General features: G+C 55.8%; 1 protein-coding gene across 1 annotated transcript in view; it reads right to left on the bottom strand.

Annotated features, from left to right (window-relative positions):
* The window catches only part of PITPNM2 (phosphatidylinositol transfer protein membrane associated 2), a 132,806-nt gene extending 114,753 nt beyond the window's left edge, over nucleotides 1-18,053 (bottom strand). Inside the window, exon 1 of the mRNA XM_032876403.1 lies at nucleotides 17,996-18,053. The gene's annotated coding sequence lies outside the window, so the exon portion shown is untranslated. The remainder of the gene's footprint in view (nucleotides 1-17,995) is intronic.
* Between the last annotated feature and the right edge of the window lie 41 nt (nucleotides 18,054-18,094).

Here is an 18,094-nt window from a genome sequence, read left to right on the forward strand (position 1 = left end):
GGAGGCAAGGAGGGGCTTCGAGAAGGGGGCCCTAGGAAGACCTCCTCGGCCCCAAAGCTCATGAGGTGACCTCATCCGAATGACCACGTGTGGCCTCGTCTGTGCTCTGGCTTCTCACAGGGCTTCCATCACCCAGACTCTGCTCACCAGCCACCCTGGGGATGGCCAGGCGGGGACGTGGGACAAGGGGACCAGGTGACCCTAAGCACCCATCTTTGAGAACATATTGAGGTCCTCTTTCCACACGTTGTGTCCCCAGCCCAGGATCGGTGCTGAGCCTAAGACAATGGCCTCCAGCCTTTGTAACAAGAGCCGAATGACATGCAAAGGGGCTCAAGACATTCTCAGAGAGTGTGCGAGGATGGCGCTGGGGTCCTTCTGTCACCAACAAGGAAATTCAGCTCCAGGGAGCTCAGCCTAAACCCCCCAGACACAAAGTGGGAACACCAGACTTGGGACCCCAGGGTCCTGACTCCAGGCCACACCGTCCATCACTCCAACACTGGATGGGAAGCTCGGCCCCATGGAACAGCCTCGACCTGACCCCGGCAGGGATCTGGAAGGCTCTGCACTGCATCACTGTCCCTACAATCCCCCTGGGATTCTGGGCTCCAGGGAGGCAAAGCAGAGGCAGGAGCTGCCTGAGACGGCCTGGCCGTTACTCTTCTTTCTAACCAGGGTGTGGACAGCCGAGCCAGGGCCTAAAGTGCTTCTTCCCATCAATCTTCCCATCTGTGACCTCTGGCACCTAGGAAAGCGATGGCAGCTGTGTACCTACTCCGGGGCTTGGCCGCCACGCTGTCTCACTACTTCTAATTCCTTTCAGTGTGTCCACTACAAAAGCCTAAGGTGAACACTGTACCCATTTCAAAACATTAATTCTCCAAGCTCCTTTCCAGGAGTTCTGCTCCATTTCCTTTTCCCAGCCCGTTGGCCTGGCTTTGGTCTACCAAGATGTTCAATACTGATGGCGGGGTGAGCGTGTCTCAGAGGGACGCCTCTCCCAGCAGTGGCTTCTAGACACTGTCATGACACAGTCTGCGATAGCGTCCTGTGCCCCTCGAACACACTTTGCAAGATGCTGCCACAGTGTTTCGTTATTAAGGAGTATGTTGCTACTGATTGGAGATGTCCTTTGTCACACTGCGATCTCGTGTCTATTCCTCAGTCTCTAGATTATTAAGAGGAAGGGATGTTGAACTTTATCAAATGCTTTTCTGGACTCTATTGAAAGCAACGAAGTAGGGCTTTCCCCCTGTCTGCTCTTAGCACATCTCCTAGTAAATAATCATCGGCTTATGTTTCTGAGACTGGTCCATAACGCAGTATAATATGCACGCACGCACACGCACACGCAACTGCACACCATCTGAACAGCAGGCTAGTGTCTGTGATTTCATGTGTCACGCAAAGGGCACAGTGAGGACTGCAGGAACCACACGTGAATCGGGTGAATCACAGAGGGCTTCCTACAGGAGGCAGCAGAGAAGACTCAGGAACATCTGGAAATGGGTCCTGCCTCTTGGGGAGCCCAAAGGCATGCCTTCCTAGCCCAGAATTTCCCCCGCAGTAGAACAGAAATGATCATAGAGCGAAAGAGCCCTTCAGAGGCACCCAGCTCAGCCTCCTTCAACTGCAGGCGGCAACAGGTTCAAAGAGGAGAGCGGATTTGCCCAAGGCCAAAGGCCACCCCTACAGCCTTTCTTGGCTTCAAGGGGAGGGGAGAGAAACAAAGAGAGCTTTGAGATCTTGGGCAGAAAGAAGCAGAGAACCCCCGGTGTGTATGACTTTCCCTGTAATAAACATTCTCCTTGTTGCTACCTAGGAGGGGGCCTGAGTCAAGAGGCAGCGAGGGTGCCCAACTCAGGGTGTAGAGGTGAGTGGTCGGAGGGTATGCTGGGGAGATTGGGGGGATCCTGGAGCCACCCTCTCACACACCCAGGTCAACAGGGATGTCCCGACCTTCTGTACCAACACACCTGAGCAGACACACCCGAATGGCTTTCCCTGGTCATTCATTCATTCCTTCCACCAGTACGGAGACTACCCTGGGCCGAAAGTGTGCCCCCCAAAATTCATGCTCTTCTTGGAACCTCAAAACGTGACCTTATTTGGAAATCGGATCTTTACAGATACCTTAGTTAACATGAGGTCACACTGGACAAGGGGGGGCCTGACCCAATATGCCTGGTGTCCTCCCAAGAAGACAGCCAGAGATACACACAGAGAGGGAGGACAGCCACATGGAGCAGAGGTGGAGATGGGAGTCGTGTGTCTGCGAGTCAAGCCACACCAAGGATGGCTGGCCGCCACCAGCAGCTAGGAGCGAGGCCTGGACCAGATTCTCCTCCAGGGCCTCCAGAAGGAGCCAATGCTGCCTACACCCTACACGTGGCCTTCTGACCTCTAGAAGTTTCCGTGTTTCAAGCCCCACGGTGCGCCTTACACAGCCCCAGGAATCGACTACAATGACAGAGAAGCAGCCCTGGGTTTGCCTACAGCAGGAGGCTCCAAGAGACACAGGGGAGTTTGGTGTGGCCTGGAACCCCTCCAATCACATAGGGGCTCTGTCCAGCGCACAGGCCTCACCCTCCCAGCCAGCCACGCCTCTGCAGTGTCTCCCGAACTCTAGGAAGCCTGTGACCTCTCCCTGGTAGAGACCCAGGATCCCGGCACCTCTGCAGGCCACAGCAAGGGTGAATCACAGGCTTGCCAAGCTCCGTGAGGCACTGGGCACCATGCGAGGCACACATTCTCCTTGAAATCTCATAACCACCCAAAAGGCAGGTGAGCCAACAAAAGCTGGGTGAGAGCCGGTGACCCACTTGGTGCTCCCAGCAGGTCCATGGCAGGGCCACACACCCACGCTGTCTGCACGGGGCCTTAACCCTGTGCGGGGTCCCATTCCTTTGCACACCCCCACCTCACTCCCCTAGGGGCTGCAGCTGCACCTGCCCTCGGCAGAGCCGGCTCCCACTTGCTCTGTAGCTGTGGACGCTAGGGACCCTGGGCAGATGGCATCTGCTCTCTGAAAAGGTATTTATCTTTCCACTCATAGAGAACAAGCAGAGCCATAAAAGGACATGCCCAACGTCAGGTGAACAAGTGTTCCATAGAGACGGATGTCATGCACACACGGGGACCAGGCTTGGCCGTTAACTGCCAGGAACACCCTCCCCAGAGAACAGGAGAACCAGTGCACAGGCTTGCGGCTAAGCTGGGAGGCCTCGGCTGGGGGGAAGCTCTGTGCTCCCTGAAAGTAAAAGCAAGGTGGGACCCAGCCCAAGTCTCACCTGAGATGCCAAGACAAGCCTGATCAGGGCTGTTCTTGTTTTTTTTTTTTCCCCACCATTTTAATCATTTTTAAGTGCACCACTCAGGACATTGAGTGGTGTGCAACCACCACCACGATTTCCAGAACATTTTCATTGCCACAAACAGAAGCTCTGTACCCACTAAACCCTAGCTCCTCCTCCAGACCCCGGTCACCACCATTCAACTTCCGGTCTCCGTGAATGCACCCACTCTGGGCTCCGCGTACAAGCAGAATCACACAATACTGTTCTTTTGTGGGGTTCCTCTCACCCACCTTAATATTTCTGAGCTTCGCCCACATTGTAGCATGTCAGAAACCCCCTCTTTTTTTTTTTTTAAGATTTCTTTAGGAGCGCCTGTGTGGCTCAGTCGGTCAAGCGTCTGCCTTCAGCTCAAGTCATGATCCCAGGGTCCTGGGATCGAGCCCCAAATCAGGCTCCCCGCTCAGGGGAAAGCCTGCCTCTCCCTCTCCCACTCCCCCTGCTTGTGTTCCCTCTCTTGCTCTGCCTCTCTCTGTCAAATAAATAAAATCTTTTTAAAAAAGATTGATTTGCTTGAAAGAGCAAAAAAGCAGAGGGAGAGAGAATCTCACACAGACTCTGGGCTGAGCGCGGAGCCAGACGCGGCGCCGATCCCACAACCCTGAGATCACGGCTTGAGCCGAAATCAGGAGGTAGCTGCTCAACTGAGCCACCCGGGAGCCCTCGCCTCCTTTTTTATGGCCAAGTGATATTCTACTGGCTGGAGATCCACGTTTGTCCCCACATCTGCTGATGGATAGCTGGGGTGTTCCCACCTTCTGGCTGTGCACAGTGAGGCCAGGAACATGGCATACAAACACCTGCTCAGGTCCCTGCTCTCAGTGCTGGAACTGCTGGGTCCCGGGGCAACTGTCTCACCATTTCAGGAGCCCCCAGGCTGTTGGCCGCAGCAGCTGCCCATGTCACTCACTGACCAGCGTGCACAAGGCTTCGCGTCTCCCCATACCCTCATCAATGCTCATAATTTCCGATTTTTGGAAAACAGCCAAGCCTGAGATCTGAAGAGGAGGATTCTGAAAAGCGGGGCGTGTGCCCACTTGGCCCCCGCGGTCCCGTGTGGCGCCGCGGAGAGGGTGCTGCTTGCAGAGCCGAGGGAGACTAGTCTCAGCCCCAGTGCTACCCGCTGCGCGACTCGGGACAGAAGCTTCAGCCCCTCGGCGGCGGCTTACGGCCACCACAGCGACGGAGCTAAGGCAACAAGTGCCCCTTTCCACCAGAGGCAAGACGGAACAGAAGTTTCATCAACTCTTTTCATCAACTCTGCGGACGGCACATCAGTCGTGGGTGAGGGGTAGGTTTCAACCTCCCTCGATACAGCTTTTATGATAATGTACAGAAAGGACCAAATGCTTTTCCCTCCGACCTCCTCTTTCTCCACTTTTGAATGCAGAAGACAAATGACGGGAAAAAGGGACAAGATGAAGGAGCAGGAAAAATGCTAGATGATCTACGGAGGGTGACCTTGGCGTCACACTGACTGGACACGCTCACGCACACACATGCACACACACACTCACACACTCTCACACTCATGGCATTCAAACCTCACTATGGCCACAAAGTTTGCCCCCAGTCGATTATGTCACCAGATTCCCAACCTGTCAGGTGAGGAAGCAGAAAGCCCAGGGAGAAGGAGCAACCTGCCCAAGGTCACACAGCACAGGGCACGTGGAGCCTTGGGTCTCCTGCTGCCATCCACCCGAACACAGGTGGCTGTGGATGCTGGCCTCCACGCCGGGTGGGCCCCGGAGCGCATCCTTCCCCACCGTGAGCAGCAATAGCAGCGTCTGCCTGTTTGTCTGTCTGTCTCTCTCTCTTTCACACACACACACACACACACACACACACACACGTGCACGCACACACACAGACTGAGGTCTTGGAGAAGCGGAGGCTGCCCAGGGAACCAAGTTCCAGGAAGGATAAAGGACCCTCTCCCCTCGCTGGCAGGAGAAGCATGAAGTCTCGTGGGTCCCCAGCTTGGTATCTCCATAGTGACAGAGGCTGTGGGGCTAAAAATAAAACCTCTACCTCCTGAAACCCCCATCTGTTCTGCTCCAGCTGCGTGGGGGCCTGCCAAAGCTCGGTGTCCCTCGGTGACCAACACCTAAGCAGCAAGGAAAGGCAGTAAAGACAGGGGACAGCAGAGCCGGGTCCTGGTGACACAGATCACCGTCCATGACGCCCCTGGAAGAGCTGGCCAAGCCTGTCACCCACAGGGTCCCGGGCACATGGGCTCCGTGCGCCGAGAGCCAGCCAGCGCCCTGCCCCTGGGGCACAAGCGTTCCGGCACAAACAAGGACTCTTGTCACCGCAGCCTTGGGAGGTTCCACTTAAGGCTGGGAAGTAAGAAGTGTTTCTTCTCCAAGTGCACCCTGGGACAAGCTCGTCCACTTAAAAAAGGAAGAAGAAAAGAAAGTTTACATAATGCTTAGACTCCCGGGTGGACTCTCAAAAGCCTACTTAACTCCCAAGTATGCCCGCCGTGGGGTAAACCATCTCAAGGGGCAGCTGAGCCCGGAGTCTCGGGGCCAGAACGCCCGGCTTTGAGTCTCTGAGCTGCGTGTCCACGGGGCAGTCCTGTTCCCCTCTGGGCCCGTGTTCCCCTCTGGGCCCGTGCTCTCCTCTGTACAGCGGGGCTAACGGCCAAGGGCTGTCAGAAGAGGTGCCTGGAGATCTCAGTCACCCGGGCACCTAGGGTGCGGTAATTCTGTGGGTGGCCTAGCCATTGAATCCCCCCATGAGCCCTCGGCCAGCAGTGTACCCATGGAATACCCCCCTACTCTCCATCCACGTGAACTTCCACAAATCAATCCCCTGCCTCAGTTTACATTCCAAGTCATCTGCAACATGGGTCACAACTTAGGATTCCTAGCACGATTTTAACTATATTATGGTTAATTTTTAAAAGCCTTAGAATTCTCAAACAAAGCATGCTGAATGCAAGCCCTCATTAGCCACCCAGACCTAGGTTAATAATTAAGCACGTCTAATTGGTGGATATGGAAATGTACGGCACAGCTTCTGAGGCACCTCTGCTCACCAAGCTGGCCCCGGGATGGTAATGGATTTCCGAAATCAGCTCATAAAGCTAATTCACATCGAAAGTTAATTAGCCTAATGAAGGCAAGTGTGACTTAGTGAATTCCAGGCTGGCTTTCTGCTCTGACTCAGCCACCCCAAGAGGCTGCGGATGTCATCCCTCTGGCTTTGATTTCCTGGAGCACTGAAGGAGGGACCCAGGGGACAGTGCTTCAGGAGGCCGTGTGTCTCCTACTGCCATCAGCAGGCATCAACAAGTGCTCTGAAGGCCACCAAGAGGCAGGACACACGGCCACCACCTTCTCCTGGGGCTGGCATTAGAACCTCGGTGAGGAAGAGAAACTTCTAGCAAGTGGGAGTCACAGGGGAGCCCAGGTGGGCAGAAGGCCAGGTACCACCAGGCCTCACATCCCTGGGCAGAAGACGGCAACTCAGTGTGCCAGCCACCCCCCCAACACACATACATGTCCAGTCGCTGCAGCCCCACAGCATCCCTGCACGGGAGCATGTCCACCCCACTGGATGGAGACGGCAACCCATGCGCAGAAAGGGGCAACCACCAAAGGCCGCGCCCCTCGGAAAGGGTACAGCTCCTGCCTCCGGACCCCCAGGTCCTCTGAGCCTGGCTGTTTCACTGTCCCATCCACAGTCAGCAACTCACTGGCCCGGAAAAAGCCCAAGCGTCCATCGACAGATGAGTGGATAAGCCAAATGCAACCCGACCGTACAGCTGAGTATGATTCAGCCAAAAAGAAAAAAAAAAAAAATGCAGGCGCTCCTGGGTGGCTCAGTCAGTTAAGCGTCTGCCCTCGGCTCAGGTCATGATCCCGGGGTCCTGAGATGGAGCCCCGCATCAGGCTGCCGGCTTGGTGGGGAGCCTGCTTCCCCCTTTCCTTCTGCCCCTCCCCCTGCTCATGTTCTCTGTCTCTCTCGCTCTCTCACAAATGAATAAATTAAAAAAACACAAGGCAGTTCGGTCACAAACTACAACCTACAACAGGGCTGGACCTCTAGGGCATCATGTTCGGTGAAGTCAGTCGGTCACAGAAGGACAAACACTGGGATTCCACGGACACAAGGCGCCCAGAAGAGCCCTGCTCACAGAGACGGGAAGTGGCAGGGTGGCCGCCGGGGGCTGGGGGCAGCGGAGAGGGCGTCCGTGTTTCATGGGGACAGAGGCTCACTTGGCGGGAGCTGAGCACATTCCGGAGACAGACAGGGGCAGGGTCACACAACAGCGTGAGTGCTTCCTGCCACCAAACTAGACACTCAAAACTGGCTCTGGTGGTGAATTTGATGGTGTGTGTGCCACCGCCCACACAAAAAGGAATGAGGCCCGGACCCCTGCTTCAACGTGGATGAACCTTGAAAGTGTCCTGTTTCTGTGAAAGAAGCCGGACGTATAAGGTCACACATTGTGCGACTCCCTCTCTGTGAGATGCCCAGAATAGGAAAATCCATAGAGACGGAAAGTAGATGAGGGGCAGACAGGTGCTGGGGGAGGGGTGGGGAGCAGCTGCTGACGGGTGTTTCCTTCTGGGGTGATGAGAATGTTCTGGAAGTGGACAGAGGTGGTGCTCACATGTCATTGTGAAGGGATTATCCAATACTGAACTGTCCACTTCAAAAACGGTTCATTTTATGTTCTGTGAATTTCACTTCAATTTGCAGAAAGGAAAGGACATCAAGCAGCCCTTCCCGCCGGCTCCCTGGCTCCCAGGTGCTGCACAGGCTAGAACCCCCCTTTTCCCTCTGTGTCCAGGCCTGATATAGCCAGACGCTGGGAATCCTGCTGGGTTCTCCCGAGCACCAATCGGGACAGTCAGGCAAGTGGCCACCTTCCCATCTCCTTGCGTTCAGAGATTTCGCAAACCCCTTTCTCCAAGTTCACAATAGGGAAAGGCACTCTAAGGAAGCCAAAGAGGGATAACTTGGTCCCTGTCCTTGAGAGCCCCACTGGTGGCTGCGTCACCTGGCCTGGGAGCCGTCTCAAGGTGACAGTCATCCAGGGGATGACATATGCAGCGTGAGGAGCTCCAGGGATGATCTCTGTCTGGACCAAGGACCCAAGCCCGTCTCTCTGGACGTACGCCTCTAGACCTCTGGGTAAAGCAACCCTGTAACGCTTGCTGAAGGGACCCTGACCTGAGCCAGAGGCCCACCTACACCACCTGCTCCTCTCAGCCCAGGGCCACAGGCCTTCAGCTCACCTGCCCACAGGAGCCCTGAGACACCAAGGATGTCAGGCCAGAGGAGGGGACAGACGCAGACCAAGCAGACCCAGCCCCAGATGAGAACCCAGAGTGGGTGGTGAGTGGGGCCTCCCCATTCTGGACAAGCTCACTCTGGAGGCTCAGGCTGAATGCTGCCTTCCCCCCTCCCCTCCCCACAGGGACGGACCGGCCATCACTCGCCACTGGGAGGGAAGCTGTACCCAGTTCAGGGGGGAATAGAAGGCCCCAGACCCAGCCAGCGGCCCTAGGCCCCACTTCGTGTCTCTGATCGTGAGCCTCCCAGGTGCACAGCTGGCAGACTGGACAACGGGGCCGGAAACTGGTCGCAGCATCGCATCCAGAGATAGCCACAACCTCAGAGCACACAACCCCGTCTCGGGGAATCTGCTCTAAGTTTGGGAGCCCTTTGGCCTCTTGGAAAAGTAAAAGCTGCAGAACCAACAGAAAAGGAATTCTGTTTTCCCCTCTGGAGGAAAAAAAAAGAAAAGCAACAAGAAAAACTCATACAAACCCAAACTGAGAAGTATCATATGAGCACTGTTGAGCTGAACCAGATCAGGAAATGCCGATGGGACAGAACACCACCGCACAGGTGTGTGATGACGGGACTGAACACGAGTGTGAGGGGTCAGGACCACGCTGAGTCAAGAGGGTGCTTCCTCTGTGGTTGACCCGAATCACGACCTCTCTGAGCTACAGTGCCCCCATGTGTGAAACACTGCGGGAGAAAGCACTGGGTGCCAAACCATGACCCTCTGAGCCTCGGTTTCCTCACCTGTAAAATGGGCACAGCAGCACTTACAAGAGATCAAACGAAGCACATTGGGCGGAAACACTCTGCGTATCAGAGGGTGTTGTAAAAAAGGTGGATAAATGAGAGACGGCCCTTTACCTCTGACCTCTCCCAACATGGTCATCGGGCCCCGAGTCATCACCAGCCACTGTGCTGGGCACTGGGGATTCGAAGGCACACAAGCCACTGTCCCTCCACCTGAGGAGCCGCTGGGCCAGACCAGGGATTCCCCCATGGCTTCCAGAGGGAAGAGCCGCCTTCTCCTGGAGCAGGAATCTCGGTATCTAGAAAAGTCTGTAATGAAAGGCCAACCTAGCTGGGTATGAGACATGTGCCGTTACTAGCCTGCACTCTCTGAACCCCAGTCCTGCAGCGACCAGATCACCAGGACAAACGTGAGGGAACCGGATGGCCCAGAATTTATGAGCCAGACTCCATTCACCACCGTGTCCTTGAGTCTCCACTGTGCTCCACACCCAGCCCCAGGATCTTAAGGTTTCAGGGAAATGGAAAGTCATTCCTCCCCGTGGAAAGGTCAAAGCCTTGGACTTGGTTTTTTCCAGGGCTCTTTCCGGCTTGCCCAGCTCGATCCATAATATTCTGAATTCCTAGTTTCCCCCTGCTGGAGAGTCAGGCAGAGCATTCCTCGGGAAAGAGACCTTCAGCCAGGGGAAATCACAGAGGTAAGAAAGAAAAATGGGGCTGTAAACCGCGGTGCCCAAGCAGAGCAGGACGGTCGGAGTGGGTCAGCAGTGGTTCCCTCGGATTCACGATGCCACAGTGAGTCACCGAGGGCTGGAAACTGAAATAAAGCTAGCGTTCTCTCTCACAGCGCAGGACGGGAGCTCATGCTGCATACTAATGCAGGGATCTGTTCCACGCTACTCCCGCAGCAAAGACACAGGCGGCACGGTGTCCAGCTACAAATTAATGAGCTCCTCTCCGTACTGGGTTCATACACACCAGGCTCTGGACCAATTAAAGGGGCCACTTCAGAACTTTGTTTCACTGTGTTGGAAAATGTCACCCGCGCAGAGGAAAAAATGAGGTCTTGGGCGAGGCACGTCCGGTGGATGGCAAAGCGAGCGTGCGTGCTTTCAGAACTCCTGAGGCTTCTGTTATTAATGGTGTTTTAGCGGTGGGTTCTTGAACACATCGAACAAATTTCCTTTAAACGAGGAGTTACCGGCTGCCACTGGGGAAGGCTGCAGGCCTCCCACCTCCCAGATGGTTCAACCACAATAAACGTTTGGCCTGTCAGATGCACAACACTGGCGGACTGATTGAAATATGCTGTGGCCAGCGAACCCAAAATACACGCGAAACGACTGTTTCCCTACACGGGAGCCGCCGAATTGCCTCCATGTCTGGCCGTCCCTGATGAATGCTCCCCCCCACCCCCTCCCTCCTTGAGCCGCACTTATGTGTGGTTTCCAAAGGCCTTAAATGCTTTTTTCCATTGTGATTACCCAAGAGGGAAAAACTGTCATTGCAGAACATGTTTGGGTTGTTGTTTTTTTTCTTCCCCTCTCATGAAAACACAAGTGAAAAGTCAGCTCTTACAAATTGCCAAGAAAAGCAAAGCAATTAATGGGCCCTCCAGTAGGACAGAGGAGGGGAGGGGACTCTCTATGGCTAACTTGCCCTTAACCGAGCTCTCAGACCTGCCGGGAAGCCCCGCCTCTTGGCTATGCCCGGAGGGGCTGTTCTCCACCGAAAAGGGGAATGTCTCCTTATTCTGCCCCAACCCCCTCCCACCCCATGCCCCCTTTGAGAGATGGCGTTTCAAAGGGCTGCAGAGACAGCAGGGGCCGGAGGGGAGGACAGCTGGGAGTACCCTCCCGCTTCAGAGTGCTGGCCCTCCACCCCTCCACTGGCCTGACACAGCACCCCGCTGCCCAATGAGCCCCCCAGCAGGGGCTGGATCCTTTGGCGGCACGAGGCCAGGTAAGCCCAGCAGGCTTCAGAGGCTGACTCAGTCCTGGCAGGCCAGCAGTGGGGGAAAGAGCTGGCACCGGGCTCCACAGCCCCGCCGATGAGTCAGCCAGACCCTACGGAGGCCGAGGAGGAAAGCCCCCAGCTGCCAAAAGAGAAAATTCTGTCCATCACCACAAACCACCTCTGCAAAGGGAAACAGAGCCTCGGAGAGAAGAACGAGCGGGTCATCTGAATTACCTACGTTCCAGCTCTTAACGGGGCACCGGGGCAAAATGCTTTTGGAAAGGTTGCCAGGAGTAAGAAGGCCAGGATGTGAGGCCACAGGAAGCCCCACGTTGGCCTGGAACCCCTCCCTAAGTGGGTCGTTCATTTGGGTGAAGGACTGCCCTCAGCTCCTCTCAGCAAAGAGCAGTCATAGGGATCCACGTGGGCTCGCTGACCCTCCGTGTGTGTGTGTGTGTGTGTGTGTGTGTGTGTGCGCGCATGTGGCCAGCAGGCCTGTGGAAAGGTGAGGTGGGTGCCCTTCTGGAAGAGGGCACAGGGGAGCCAAGGGAGGGGACCGATGCCAAGGACTCTTCCTTTCTCTGGTACCTGAGACAGCAAAGCTTGGAATCCACAGCCCCAGCCTCCAGTTTCCCGTCTGTACTGCGCACCACTGAGGTGCCCTGTACTAGATGCCAGGGACACCATGGGGACAGACATGATGACAGAGATAGCCCATGAGGTCCCTGCATGGGGAGAGACATGAGGGGACAAGAATCTGACTGCAAGTACGGCCACAGATGAGGAAGAGCCAAGCCGGGGGGCCGAAGTGGGGGTGGGTGCAAACCTTGGCCTGTGCAAGCTGGAGGGGGTTAGGATACCTCTCTGCCCCCCCACTCCACCCTCTGTAAAATTTGGGCCACAGTCCGTCCTTATCTCTGAGGAATGCCGTGGCGCTCACATTCAAACAGGCCGTCGTGGACATGCTTTGCCCATACAAGTTGGTCCTCATTATCCGTGGATTCCATATTTACAAACTTCTTACTCGCTACAAGTAATCTTCATGGGGCTTACGTGGTCATTTGCCAACACGTGCAGGGTGGCGACAAATTTTGAGTCCCCCAGCGCGTGTGATCCCAGCCGAGGCTGAACGAGGAGATGCTCTGCCTTCTGCTCTCAGGACTCAGACCAAAAACAAGCATCCTTTTCAGGATCCGTGCAATGCCACGTTTTTCACACGTTTGTCCTCTTGTGTCGGCCGCCTCAACCTCGGAAGGGGCCCCAAGCCCGGTGCCGGAGCACGCGCCCGTTTCTGGGCAGTGCCGCACCTCCCGGAGGAAATACCTGAGCGAGATAAGCCTCGTTCAGGTGTGAGTGCCGCGGGTGGCGGCTGTGTTCAGTGTTAATGGATAACAGCATCTGTGAAATACGGCATCTTCAAACGGAAACATAAAACGGGGTTAGGTACTGATCAGGGAACAAACGTGTGAGCAGAGGCGTGCAGGAACCTAAGAGGGTCCGTCCCCTGGGCTGGTGGTTTTGTGCTCACTGATGTGGCGTTGGTGACACTGCAGAGACTGAAAGGCTGGGACCAGGGAGCCTGGGCTGTGTGCGCACGTGCCGGACCATGTATCCTCCCTGGGGGTCTTTTACTCAGCAGGGCTCTCACTCCACGGCTGGAAGGGGACACAGCCACACCCTGCCTGTCCCAAGGCTCTGAGACTCCCCCGAGCCCTGCTGCTGTTTTGTGACTCTGCCTCTCCCCTGCACCCCGACTCCTGACCCCCTGCCCACAACAGGAAAGCTTTGCGAAGGGTGAGGGACTTCAGCAGATGGGAAATTGCGTTTTCTATGCTCCTCTCTGAGGCTATGGCTTGGGTTTTTGACGTGTCTGTTGCCAGAACCCAGCCTGTTGGTTAATTTTCTTGCCGTCCTCTGGCAAGGGCAATTGTTCATATGAGTAATGAAAGCAAATGCCAGCTCTCCTCTCCAACAGCGCCCTTTACGTCGTCGACCATAAAGCTGGAGCCTGGGTCTGTCATGGTGTTTGCTGGGCAAGGGGGTGAGGGAGTCAGTACCCTTATACCCGTTTTAGGGGAGAAACGGGCCAACGTGCAAGGCTGCTGCCGTCCTCCTTGCTGGCGTCAAGAGCGAGCACCGAACTGGTAATCGGGGACCTGGGTTCCAGGCTGAAAGCGGGGTCCTGGGCAAGTCGCTTCTCTGCTTACCTTCCTCAGCTTCTAGTCTTTACCATGGTGCAACCCTCCCAATTCCCGTGTTCTCAAGCACTCTGCCAGGGCTGGAGACAATGGGAAAAGGCATCACCAGACCCCACACTTTACCCTTCAGACCAGTCCCCTCCCTTCACACCAGAACTTTTCTGGTGGAGCCCTTTGTGATTAGACCCTATAAACCCCACACACCTTTACAGGTGCTATGGCCATTAAAACTCAACCCATTCTTCAAGGCCTGTTCAAATTCCACCTCTTCCAGGAAGTCAGCCCTGACTTCCTTACCCAGAAAGGGTGTCTCCTCCTCTGAATGCTGCCTGCCACTTAAATATTTTTTTTTTAAGATTTTATTTATTTATTTGTCAGAGACGGAGGGAGAGAGAGTGAGCAAGCACAGGCAGACAGAGAGGCAGGCAGAGGCAGAGGGAGAAGCAGGCTCCCCGCCGAGCAAGGAGCCCGATGTGGGACTCGATCCCAGGACGCTGGGATCATGACCCGAGCCGAAGGCAGCCGCTTAACCAACTGAGCCACCCAGGCGTCCCTAAATATTTTTTTTTAAGATTTTATTTTTGAGTAATCGCTACACCAAACGTGATCCTCAAACCTACAACCGTGAGATCGAGTCGCATACCATACCGACGGAGCCCTCTGGGTGCCCCTGTGCCTGCCGTTTAGGTAACACCTATCACACACAACCTGTGTTAACTGGGGGGTACCTCTCCCTAACCACACTGTGAGCTGGCCTAAGTTTTACGTACAGTGTTACTTATTGCATTTCACTCACTTATCTATCCTGATTTCCAGAAGCCTTTGTGATGACTTATAAAGAATACAAACAGAAAAGCACCCGGGTGGCTCAGTCAGTTAAGTGCCCAGCTCTTGGTTTCAGCTCAGGTCATGATCTCAGGGTCGTGAGATCGAGCCCCACATCTGGCTTGAGAGTCTCTCCCTCTCCTTCCGCTCCTATGCCCCCATCACTTGTGCATGCTATCTCTAAAACAAAATAAATATTTTTTAAAAAAGAATAGAGGGATCTAGATCTACACACACACACACACACACACACACACACACACACACAAGCACGCACAAAGGAAATAGGAAAAAAACTTGCTGACCAGAAGGCTCAGTGAATATAGTTACTAAACAGAACACTGTGTTGTGTATCAAGCGTTTTGGAAGCCAAGAAGAAAAGGTAACCACAATCATGGGGTACCTGGGAAGCTCAGTGGTTAAGTGTCTGCCTTCTGCTCGGGTCATGATCTCAGGGTCCTGGGATCGAGCCCATCAGGCTCCCTGCTCAGCGGGAAGCCTGCTTCTCCCTCTGCCACTCTCCCTGCTTGTGTTCCCTCTCTTGCTGTGCCTCCCTCTGTCAAATAAATAAAATCTCTAGGAAAAAAGAAAAGGTAACCATAATCACTCAGAAAGACAGCGCGAGCGGCAAGGGGAGACTCGGGCAGAACGGGGTACAAATTGAGAGCCTTTGGGCAAATCCGTGGATCTCTCTGTGTTTCAGTCTCTTTCTCTGAGAAAACGGGGGAAGAACGCATGCACGGAGTAGACACACAATGTAGGTTTTCTTTCCCTGCTCCTTCTCATGGTTGGAAGTACAGCGACCTAGTCTCCTGCAGGCGAGGCCAAGGATGCCTGGCCCTAAACCGGAAGAGAAATTTTTCATGCGACACTCCATTGGAAGCCTTGAACAGAGGGAGTGATGCCCTCTGCGACCGCTTCAGAGCAAACCAAATGTAGATTGACCACAGCTCCCTTTAATAACATCCCCGGGTCCCCAGTAAAAGCCGAACCAACATCAAGGGAAGGAGCTATGGAGAAGCGAAGCAAAGACCGCGCCTGGCGGCAGGGGATCCCGTGAAGCTGGCCTCCCGATGGCTGTCTGCAAAGGAGCGCATCTCCCGTTGGCACGGCTGAGAAGTGGTGAGCGAGCGCGTGACTGCAGACTCTGACCATGGCCCCTGCCCAGCGTGGAGGCCCCAGGAGCCAGATCCTGAGAGTCCTTCCGTCCAGAGTACAAGTCCACGGCATCTTTTTCAAAAGCACCAAGGCAATGATCTTGAAGGACCAGAAGTTTCCTCTTCTAATCTTTATGTGTCAGTGCACATTCTCCATGACTGGCTCTTCTCAGAGACCAAGTTGGAAAGATGTAACCAGATGGCATGGCGAGGAGAATGTCTGCTTGGTTTTAATATTGGCCTCAGAAAGGGAGGAAAGTTGGATCCCCCGAGAGAGAATGTACAAGAGTCAACTTGGGGTGAGGACTCTTGGCGTCATCAGAGCTGACCCCTCGCCATTCACCCAACATTTTCCTGAGAGCCTACCATGAGCCAGGCCTTGGGGATACAGAGAAAAGCACTCCAGCATCGCTCTCCCAGACGCTCAGCCTAAGCAGGAGGTGGGGGACCGCCTGTAAACAGGTCCCATCAGGGTAGCACAAGGGTAAAGGTGATCAACCTTCCCTGAGAAGGCCTGTGGGGACAAGCCTGGGCTCTGATAATAGAAAGTTGATAAGAGAGAGGAGAGGAGGCAGGGCCCAGATCCTGAGGGGCCTGTACCATGCAGAGGAATTTTCTCTCAGATTCATTAAGGACCAACCCAGACCAGTAGAAACCAAGTGACTTAATTAAGCGCACGCAGACATGGAAGGGCAGCCGGGCCCGGAGCCTCCACCTGGGTAGTCCAGTTCTCTACCCTGCTGCCTGCCACACACCGTGAGCTGTGGGAGGCCAGAGAGAAGGGCCATTCCACACTCACCACCCAGGGAACAGCAAAGTATACACTGCCCTCGTCATTTGGCAAGTCACTCCCTACAAGAAAAACAATGCTACCTAACCCAAAGCGAGAGGGCTGGGGAATCTCTTCCCATCAGGACACACAGACTCCGAAGACAGGAAAGATAATTTAACTGCAAAAGTCCAGCAGCCAGATGAGCTGGGGCCCTAGAGGCAAGCTGGGGAGGGGGCTTTGACTCCATCTAGCCGGGGACTGTGCCCACAGTGCTGAGCCTGGGGTGGGGTGGGGAACGAATCAAACTCCAGGCCTCTCCAGCAGGAGCTCACAAGCCAGCAGAGGAGATAAAGAGCAGGCACAAAAAGTAACTATAAAATAAGGCAGACAGTGATAAGAGCCACACGAGAGACATTAAAGTGCTGTGACACTTTGAAGCAGAGACAGCGCACTGGGGGCCTTGGTGCTAGCTCAGGTCCAGAGGAAGGACAGGGAGGGCCCCGTCCTATCAGCTCCAGTGACTCCCAGGCGAAAACTGGGGTGAGAGCTGGTAGCAGACCCAGAAAGATGCTCAAACGAGGTGTCCTTTAGAGAATCCCGATTCTGGAGAGGGGGACGTGGGCAAGCCTGAGACTTTGCAGAAGCGCCCCAGCCCCTGCGTCAGAGGTAGGGAGAGGAGTGTAGAATGAGGAATCTAGAATTTCTATATGGGGGCGGCAGGTCTGCTGAAAGGGGACAAAGCTAGAGGACTTGCCTTGAAATGACATTTGCTTAGGAAGCACATTGTTTACTTAGAATGTTGATTTGGGGTTTCTTGGGGGGGTGGTATTTGCACATTATGGGGGAGGAGGAAGTGTCCCCCCTTTCGCCCCCAAACAGCCATCAGCCCTGCCCCTGATAAGAAAGGATGAGGGGCAGGGGGGAAGGGGCACCTGCCTGCCCTAAGACAGCCGGCGCCTCAGCTTACAACAGCAAAGGGAGACTCTCAGGATGGAGATGGGCCAGATTTTCCTCCATCCCGAGGGGCACCTGGAGCACCTTCTTCTAAGTTCTGGCCCCTCTAGGAGGGCCACACCCCAGGCTTAGGCCCCAGACAACCCACCCAGCCACGGCCAGGGCTGGAGGGGTGTCCGGCTGCAGGCGGGAAACGGCAGAAGGCTGGACAGAGGGCTGTGCCCACCACTTCCTCCCGGCCCCTTCCCGGGCCCTTCCTCAGGAGCGCGGGCAGGACCGGACAGGCCCAGCACCGCACACACACCTGCCCCTTGACCGCGGTGACACTTGTCACTGGGGGAGGGGAGTCCTTCGCGCCCCGGCCGCCACCGACGGAAATTGGGAAATTAGCATTTGGGGCCCGACTCCGGAGAGCCGGTGGGTCTCTGGGGTGGGGGGGAGCGGGGAGGTGGGCTCCGGGGCGACTTCCTGAGGTAGGGGTCCGGGCGCGCGCCACACCCTCCTCCCCGCGCGGGGCGGCCGGGTCCGGGTCTCCCACTTCCACCACCCACCCCCCGCCCTTCCTCCCTTCCTCCCGGGCGCGCGGGCCGGCGGGGCCGGGGCCTCCGGGGCCGCCGCCCGGCCGGGGTCGCCGCCCCGCGCCCGGCTCTCCGGGGCCCGCTGGCGGCCCCGAGGAGGGTCCCGGCCGCGCCGCCTTCCGGCCGGGACCGCGGACACACTCACCCCGCTCTGCGCGGCCGCGGCTCCGTCCTCTTCGGCCGCGCTGGGCCGCCGCCGCCGCCTCACGCCGCCGGGGAGGCGCGGGCCTCGCGGCCCCGACCC

The sequence above is a fragment of the Lontra canadensis genome, unplaced genomic scaffold (genome assembly GCF_010015895.1).
Source record: "Lontra canadensis isolate GAN:19392208 unplaced genomic scaffold, GSC_riverotter_1.0 scaffold58, whole genome shotgun sequence".
Lineage (NCBI taxonomy): Eukaryota > Metazoa > Chordata > Mammalia > Carnivora > Mustelidae > Lontra > Lontra canadensis.